Below are 8,920 nucleotides of genomic sequence, written 5' to 3'. Positions count from 1 at the left end.
GTTGCTTGTTAGTGGCCGTTTCGCAGGATGGTAACAACAATATCATCCCGATTGCATTTGCTATTGTCGAGGGAGAGACTTCTGATGCGTGGCACTTTTTTCTTAGTAACCTGCGTCAACATGTTGTGACTCGGGATGGTGTGGGGCTTATATCAGACCCACATGAGTCGATAAATGCAGTTGTGGAACGCAGTCACGGAGCTTGGTCACCTCCTAGAGCTTTTCATATATTTTACATCAGGCATATAGAGTCGAACTTTCTGAGAAAATTCAAGGCACCGTACCTGCAAAATCTTGTCGTCAATATAGGTAACAATGATTACTTCAAAGTTTGTTACTAATGAAACTGCGATCAATGTAAACATCGTGAGACTTATTCTTTGTATATGATACTAAGCAGGATATTCGAGGACGGTTCGCGAGTATGAATTGCGTTACCAGCGTTTACGAGAGCGGGTGAGGCGTACACTAATTGGTTAAACCGTATTCCCCGTGAACAATATACGTTGGCATTCGATGAAGGTTACGGATGGGGTCACATGACGACTAATCTAGTCGAATGCATCAACTCAGTCTTGAAGGGTGCTCGCAATCTCTCCATCACTGCACTTGTGAAAGCAACATTCTACAGACTAAATGAGTTGTTCACACGGAAAAGATCCGAGGCAGAGGCTCGGATTAATGCTGGCCATGTTTTTTCTGAGCATGTGACCTCCAAACTTCATGCAAATTAACTTGCTTCAGGAAACATTCAGGTTAATTGCTTCGACAGGCAGAATGAGGTCTTTGAAGTGCGTGAGATGTCAAGTGGAGTGGAATATGCTGTTGACCTCTGTCGTCAAAGATGTGACTGTAGTGAGTTCCAGGTGGACCAGATTCCTTGCCGGCATGTGTTTGCATGTTGTGCAAATCAATGACTAGATTGGTAGGTGTATGTGCATGATGTTTATAAGATTGACCAAATTAGACGCATTTATCAGGCTAGGTTTAGGCCACTCGGGAATCCAACTATGTGGCCTTCTTACAATGGTCCTTGATTCATACCAAACCCGTACCTGAGACGCGTTGCCAAAGGTCGGCCCAGGATGACGCGCTTCTTGAATGAGATGGACACACGAATGTTTCGGCGTCCGAGGCGATGTAGGCAATGTGGGACTGAGGGACACAGTCGTAGTAGATGCCGTCAGGGCGGAGGTCCAAGTGCTGATCCTAACACGCAATAGACTTGAATGATATCTGAAACAATGTAACCCGGATTCAATATACTTTCTCAAAATATAATTACTATAACCTGTTTCAATCTCCTAGCACGATAATTGAATCATTGTAACCTATGTCAATGTACTTTATGATAATCGAATCATTGTTATTTACTTCAAGGTACTTTATGATAATATTAATGAAATTCAGGAACATCAACTGAAATATATAATACTTAGTTGGTACTTAGGAAACTTCAATCATACATAAATAGTTACAGACAACATGACGAAAGATAACTGATACATAGATAAAACTAACTACACCACAACTACTTGCTCGCTGTCCACTTTCCAAAGGTGACGATGTTCTTGCATTTCTTCGCGGGCTTTTTAAACACAGACGGAGTGTATCGACTCGCGCTACGACGCGGTGAATCAATCCTGAGGTTGTAGCATTTGCCTGTCTCATTTGGAGTACGGGTGCCACCTGCATATAAAACAATCAATCCAAGCAAGTATATAGTATAATCAACCGTAACCAACATACCATACATGAACATAACAACATCAATTGACCAAACAAGTATATAATTTAATCAATCCTACCCAACAAACAATACGATGCTATGATAACATCAATTGACGGAAAAAGTAAAGCAATTTTATACCTGCATCATTACGGGATTTTTCATCTTCTTCCTCCTCCTCATCCTCCTTGTCTTCCTCGTCCTCTGGCTCATCCACTAAGTACTCATCAGTCTCATGCTCAAATGTCTTAGCATTTTCTTCAATCAGAGTCATCGAAACACGGCTCGAGTTTTGACTATTTAGAACTCCTTGATTGCCCTCACTCCTACTAGAATCACCAGATACAAACCCTCCAGAAGCACCCGAGTAGGTATAAAATGGATACCTCGCGTCAAATGAATGCCTACCCGCCATGAAGTCGGGCTGATGGCTATATTGTGCTTGGCCGGCATCTGAGGCCATGAACTCAAGCAACTGGCTAAAAGAACCTCCCTCTCCTGAGTTATACTGAGGCTGATGCATCGGGAATGACGTAGAAAACTGTATTTGAGGTACATATTGGCTTGTGGATTGAGGTTGCACTTCTGGCGGTGGCGGTGGAGGTGGAGGTGGAGGTGGAGTTGGAGGTGGCGGTGACTGTGGCTCTTGCTCTTCGTTTTCATCATCCATAACCTGGTTACCCTCAACATCATTTTGGTCCACAAGTAACGACAAGTTCAAGTGATCGCCATACTTTGAACGGTACCAGTACATATAAGTATCTAATGGCTGCTGCGGACCCATGGGTTCCTCAGTAAGAATGTGATTATACATGTTTGTCCACTGCATTATCCAAAATTAATGAGTCATGGCTGTGGCCCAGTTCAGATTCTTAGGACCAGTTAAGACTTCTTCGTGTGCCCGGTCTAGATTCCGTTCCTGATGAGGAACTCCCTAAACGAAACCGAACTGTCGTCTAAACCTGTCCGTAGCATGCCATTCAATACACTCAAAAGATACCAACGGCATCGTTGCACTCCAAATGACTGAGTGCATGTAGATGTCCACGGGAATTATTTCTGGATCAACACGATCAATAGAATACGCAACCCACAAAACCTGATAACAATAAAGCAAACAAATAATTAAAATCCAAACAACTAATAATAATAATAATAATAATAATAATAATAATAATAATAATAATAATAAATAAATAAATAAATAAATAAATAAATAAATAAATAATGATTAGTAACTAACCAATGACTTAACTATATCCTTCCTATTAGTAATCAAGCATAATAATAAACAATGAGCACAATAAAAAAGTAATAATCAAAATAAAATTACTGAGGTTCAATACAATATAGTATGAACAAGGACAACTTTCATTTCTATTTAATTTTATTTTAAACGCACTTATTTTTTTGCTTGTTTTTTTACAGAGAGAATGGGAAAAAAATTAATCTCCAAAGAATTTGACTAAAAACACTAAGTATTACATAATTAAAACATGGAAAAATTTAAATATAAATGTATAATAAACGTAATAATTTTTTATCATAAATAATTGTAATAAATGTTTATAGAATACTAATTGTTAGCAAAAAGTCATTTTAAATAAATTATACAAATAGATTTGATTGGTTATCATCAAAGACTATCCATCACACACATCAACTAATACACACCAATTAAAAAAAAAAAGATAAGCACAAAGAATTACTCTAAAAGAAGGGGAAAAAGGATTAGGATAAATAAATTTAGTCCAGAAAAAGAAAAATTTAAAGAAAAACATGAGTGGAAAAAAATCACAAATACAACGTTAATGCAAACACACCTGGCTTTCCTCAAGATTATCTAAGGCCTTCCTAAAATGAGCAAGCTTAAGATATTTATAGACTCGATCTCCACGCTCCCAGTTGCGCCACCTAATATAACGTATTTCATTAACACAATTGGATTCTAAATATGAAGATACCAGGTAAATGTAAGATAGTGTTAGCTGTTGGCAAGCGGAAAACTGCGGGGTTCCCTAGGAACCGGCGCTAGATACGGTAGGTGCATCCATGCCTAACACAGTAGAAGTATTAGCGGACCATCGATTTCCTTACAGTCAAACCGTGATGCCCTGCATAAATTCTTGTACAGGTGTGCCAGGCATGCTGATCCCCAACTATACTGTCTAATACTAGTAAAATCACTGAGAAGAGGCAGAAACTTCCAGTGGACAGATGCCCCAGTCTTGTCTCCAAACAAGATCGTACCGATCAACAACATGATGTGGCACTTAACGTACACCTGTATACTGTTTTCATCAGTCAACTGTAACCATTCTTTTAAATCCCGTAGCCACGTAAGTTTTATGCCGCTTCCTTGACACTGCGACTTTACCGGTACAACTCCAAATTGGTGCAGACACTCCGCCTCTAAGGTTTCGAAACTACTCAAAGTCATCCCTGTCACTAGAAGACCATCGGTCGGAAGACCGAAGATCATAGCCACGTCTTCCAGTGTCACGGCACATTCACCAACCGGAAGGTGAAAGGTATGTGTGTCCGGGTGCCACCTTTTCACTAAAGCGTTTACCAGTGCTTTCTGACATTGAACAACTCCAATCTGGGCGACATGGTAAAAACCAGTAGATCGTAAATGCTCCTCCACCCTCTCATTGTACTGATCCGGAGGGACATGATGATCACATGTCAACATCCTTTCACCCTGCACACGCATAGCAAAATCACGATTGTGATTACACAACTATCATACATAATGTATAAATATCTAATTAAAACATATAATTTTAATGATAATACTAAAACCTCCCCTAAAATAACATATTTTTGTCAATATTATTCCAAAAAAATTATTCCACAAAATTAAAGAACGAAATTATAAAAGTTAACTAATTAATTATTATTACTAATATTATTACACAGAATTGGTAACAAGTCATTTTTATTACTAATCTATTATATTGAAAAAAATTCTCCACAAGACTCAATTAATTACATTTAAGCACACATATTTCTAACTATTATTTAAACATATAATCTTAAATTGTTAAAATTAATTATAACAAGTAACTACTTAACTCTACTTTATAATATTATTACAAAAATTTATAAACAAATAATTTTTAATACCGATCTATTATATTGGAACAAAATTGTAAACAAAAATTAATTATACTTAAACACACTTATCTAAGTTTCATTTAAATATGTATTCCTAAATTTTTAAAATTAATTATAATAGTTAACTAATTAACTATAACTCTACTATTGTTAAAAATTTTTTATAAAAAACTCTTTTTTTATTACTAATCCATTATATTTAGCAAAAACTCAGCCACAAAAATAACGCAAATTAAAAATATATATTTCTAACTACATATATTCCTAAATTTCTACAATTAACTATAACTACTTAATTATAACTTCTAATATTACTCCAAAAATTTTTAAAAATGTCGGTTTTATTTTATTTATAACCTATTATATTATAACACACCTAGCTCTTCCATAACAAAAAAATCAGCCTATATTATAAACCATTTTAAACAAGAATCAACTACATTTACACTTTTTTAAATATTTATTTCTAAAATTCTATCAATAAAATTATAAACTCAGTCAGTTCAAGTTCTAACAACAATAAACTTAACTAAATTTCAAAAATAATAATCAGAACTATGAAACATAAAAAAAAATTAACAAATAAACTTACATAATCAGAATAGTTGAGATATTTTATAATGTAAAGTTCCGACCGATCAATCTTTCTTGGTTTTGATTTATGGGACATTTTCAAATTTTTTGGAGAAGCCCACGGATGAGAAGCAGCAAGCTTTCAGGTTTCAGGGAGGAAGAAGATGGCATGCAACTCGGTGGGTGGGGAAGTAAGGGAAAAGTGAGGATAGGAAGGGGACTTGTGGGGTTAAAAGGGGAACCGTCCTGGGGAGCTATGGGCATGCGACGCGTGGAGAACTCTTCCACAAATCGGACGGTCCGCGTGCTTACCACTACTCGCACGATCCGATTTGGCTAGGGCAAGTCCCTCGGTCCGATTTGTATGTGCACTGACACCATACCAATGTAAAGCTTTCCTCCTCTCCATAACGCCGTCCAGCACAAACTGTGGCTCCATAATAAAATTAATTTGCGACGCATTTACTTGTTACATAAACATGTACAGTAATTTAATGGTCAGTCATAAAATTTTTTATTAGAACTACAATTTATGACAAATTTATTTTTAAGGGACTTTGGGTTGAAAAATATAAAAAAAACTAAGAATTAAATTAAATTAGTCACTGTATCTTTTTTGTATAAATTTATATCGGAAACATTTAAAGAATGAAAATAATATTAATATATGCAAACATATAAATAGAATGCAAATAAATAAAAAAATAAAAAAATATTATTTATAAATAAATTAATTGTATAAAATAAAATATAATTGACATGACATAATATTTGTATGACATGAAATAATAAATAAAAATAACATTACTTCATAATAAAAATAAGAATTTTTTAAACTAATATATATATATATATATATATATATATTTCATAAAACTAGAGAAAATTCTAAAGTCAAAACGCATAAAACATCTATTTAAAAAGTCATTAAAGAATAACTAAAGAAGTACACTCATCAAAGTTAACAAATAAATACTCAATAACTAAAGTGTCTTCATATTCTAGATTACTAATATTATCTTTGCATCTCAAGGTTTTGTGTGCATGTTCTGAAACTCATTAGTCGACGTTATAATTCGTGACTTCTTCTGATTAATTCGACTCCTAAGTAAATGCACAATAGTTATCATAATATCATGATCCTTAAGCTACAATTTAATTATTATATATTAATATCACAAAATAGAATATAAAAATTAGAGATTTGTTTTAGTTGCTCCCCTCATTATTATCCTTTGGTTTAAACTCAAAAGTCATATTCATCCACTTTATTACTTAAATTGCAGAGTTTCAACTTGAACCACATCAAAGTATACTTTCTGGCCTTTTGATTTTACAGTCATGAAATTGTATAAGATGTTACCTTGTTTCTTTTTTAAATTTTAAACCAAGTGAGTTTTAAATTATCATAATCATATCTTATTTATAATTTTTTTTAAAGTCGAGAATACTCCAAATCTGATAATAATAATAAAATGGACGGATGACTAATACCTAAAGATAAAAAGAACAAAATAATCAATTAATATTTACTCTCAATCGAGCTAACACACCAACGTCTATTTTTTATTAAAAAAAAAACCCTCAAGGAATCGATTTGAATTGCACTACAATTGATTACAAGCATACTTCAATTGATTTCATTCTTATACCAATCAATTGAATGCATACTAAAAGATTTCAAGCATACTTCAATCGATTTCATGCGCCAAAATAATCGATTGAATGCATACTAAAAAGCATTCGTCAATCGATTTTAAGTACAATTCAAACGATTTTATGCACCTTTAGCTGAATTTTTTCATTCATCAATACATTTCCTTCATTCTCTAAGCCTTGGGATGATGCCTCTTGGGTTTATGATGCCTAGATTAGTGTATAAATGGTCAATTGCTTCTCCTTGACGATTGATAGCTTCAGTTGGCCTGTCTTGACGATCCCTCATCTCAACAAATTGTCTTTCTATGTATAATCTCATGCTTCGCAATTCATCCATCAAATCTTACATTGTTGGTAAAGGAGGCAGTAGTGGTGGAAATTCTTGGGGTTGTGCTTGCACCTGAGGTTCTTGGGCATCTAGATCTTTCCCCATCTGTCTTAGAGTGTTGTCATCAATCTTGGCTATATTAATCAAGATGATACTTTTTTCTTCACTCAAGTCAATTCCAAGCCATTTGAAAATCTTGGTCTATTGGCAAGCATATCCTAAACCAACACTTGATTTTTCTCTCTTCATTTCAAGAATACGATGAACCATAAAATAAGGCCAGTTTATCTCCTTTCTGGTCACCATAGCCTAAAGCACTAGAATATCTTCGTTAAACAAGATTCCAGGTTATGTTTTCTTGAATCAACACGTATAAAAATAAATACATCAATATACGCTGCTCATTACTCAAACCACTGTAACTTATATTACCTCTAGCATCCATGTGTGGATCTTCATACTACAGACTTTGCAAACCAACCAACCTATCATATTCACCCGATTCTTCATCTACCGTAATACCTCCAGTAAATTTGTCCTGTGATAAACTAAATTCCATTGTTCAGCTAATTGTTCCAAAGTAACTCTATAATGTCGTAACCCTAAATCAAACTCAATTAGCAGCATTACTTCCTCATCCTCTCCATCACTTTTAGGAACAACATAGTTTAAATTACTATAAATAGTCCTAACCAGGTAGGGATAATATTCTTCCTTAATTTGTACAAAATCAGTTAAGTGCTGTGTTTGCAAAGCATTCCAGATCAAATAATAATTTCTACCATGAATGAAATCGGCTTTTATGTACCTAGGCGGAACAATCGCCCTTGACTCGAACTTCTCCACATTATTGTTCAATGTCCTCGGAGACTACAGCCATCTTGCCATGTAATGCGATGAAGCAACTAGTGTAAGAACCATAACTTAAAATCGATTGTTTAATAATATAAAATAAATAAATTAATCACCCAGAATAGGTTCAAAATTTAGAAAGTTTAATTTGAAAATTTAACAGTGAGATTTGAATTCAGTGAATTTTTCGGAGTGTAAAAATGTAATTTTTTGCAGAAAATTGCGTAAAAATACGTACCGGTAATATAATTGGTAGTACCGGCTTAAGTCTGTCTGGTACTGTGTGAGAATAATAAAAATGGTAGAAAACTTAGGAAAACATTTAGAATTGAAAATCGGGTACCAATTGCTATTGATTTTTGTCCAAATCAAGGTTGGGTAAGGTGAGCATATTCGAATCCATTGTGGTTTTCTATATATATGGAACCCTAGGTTGATTTGTTGTAAGGTATGTGTATATAGCTTGAAATTGTGATTGTTGGAGTTGATTCAAAGCTTTGGATTATTGTTGGTGATTGAGGCTTGTTTGGAACTCAATTTGGTGTTTTGGTGCATATTGGGAATCGGCCAAGGTATGGTTTCGGTTTCCTCTATATAATATGTAATGTTTCGTGACACTTAGACTAGTTGACCTTAAGATAGGATTGAATTGAATATAT

The sequence above is a fragment of the Arachis hypogaea genome, chromosome 18 (assembly GCF_003086295.3).
Source record: "Arachis hypogaea cultivar Tifrunner chromosome 18, arahy.Tifrunner.gnm2.J5K5, whole genome shotgun sequence".
Taxonomy (NCBI): Eukaryota; Viridiplantae; Streptophyta; class Magnoliopsida; order Fabales; family Fabaceae; genus Arachis; species Arachis hypogaea.
This window is presented reverse-complemented; position numbering follows the sequence as displayed.